Raw genomic sequence first — 1,159 nt, 5'->3', positions numbered from 1 at the left:
CCCGCAGCCTGGGTCGTCTCACTCACTCACCGGACTGCGCTCTGGGTCTGTTCAGGATCCCGCGGCCTGGGTCGTCTCACTCACTCGCCGGGCTTGCGCTCCGGGTCTGTTCAGGATCCCACGGCCTGGGTCGTCTCACTCCCTGGCCGGGCCTGCGCTCTGGGTCTGTTTAGGATCCCGTGGCCTGGGTCGTCCCACTCACTCGCCGCAGCTTCTTCCCTTATACCAAACCACTGCCTCCTCCAGAACGGGGATATTCCATGCACTCACATTCGAAATCTAACAGATTTTCAAGGAAGGCTAATTTCTTTCACACATTGTCCTCCTTAGTAGACAACAACCTAATCCTGTTTCTTCCTTACCAGAGAACTTGGGGGAAACTACCAGGATTAATAGCTGTTATGAAGAAGGACTACATATACCTCCACTATCAGTTTGCACCATTTGGCTGATGCTTCTTGTCATTAATTCCAAATGCAGTACTGAAACCAACATATTGTTTTTAATCACCTAAAGTTCTGGGCTGAGAGTGTGGCTCAGTGGTAGAGCTCTTGTGCTTGGGTTTTAATTTAACAACAACAGCAAAACAACAATTGGGGGGGAAATAGTTTAGTTAGCTGTTTAAGGCTGACATTTGCTCTGTTCACGACACTGACTGTTACCCTTGCACACATTTACAAGCTTACATGGCTCTTAAAATTCTGCTCTGGGAGGGCCTCCAAAAGCAGTGTGAGGCTCTTAGATCACTCGAATATGTAGGTTCTCTCCCAACATTCCCAGGTGCTCCTGAAATGGAATGAGAGAACAGGAGAAAAGGGAGGACTAAAAGGTCATATTCGGATTTGGGGTTTGAGCAACTCAGTGATAGGAGTGTCATTACTGAGATTGGAAAGACACAGGGAGAAATAAGTCTGTCAGGAAAATCAAGAGTTCTACTTCACACATTAAAAAAAGAAACTCCCTTCCTCTTGTGTCTCTAACCTCTGCTTTTCTCAACCTGTACAAGTGGACAAGTTTTTTCTTTTCTAAAACAAATAGAACCCATCCCAAACTGTATAGCTTCTCTTTCCTTCTCTTCATATCTAAACTTCTTTAAAAGATCATTATACGGACACATTCAAGACTCCAAGTAGATACCTGAAACTGTAAGTAGTTCTCA

This window comes from Octodon degus, unplaced genomic scaffold (genome assembly GCF_000260255.1).
Source record: "Octodon degus isolate 3935 unplaced genomic scaffold, OctDeg1.0 scaffold00280, whole genome shotgun sequence".
Lineage (NCBI taxonomy): Eukaryota > Metazoa > Chordata > Mammalia > Rodentia > Octodontidae > Octodon > Octodon degus.
This window is presented reverse-complemented; position numbering follows the sequence as displayed.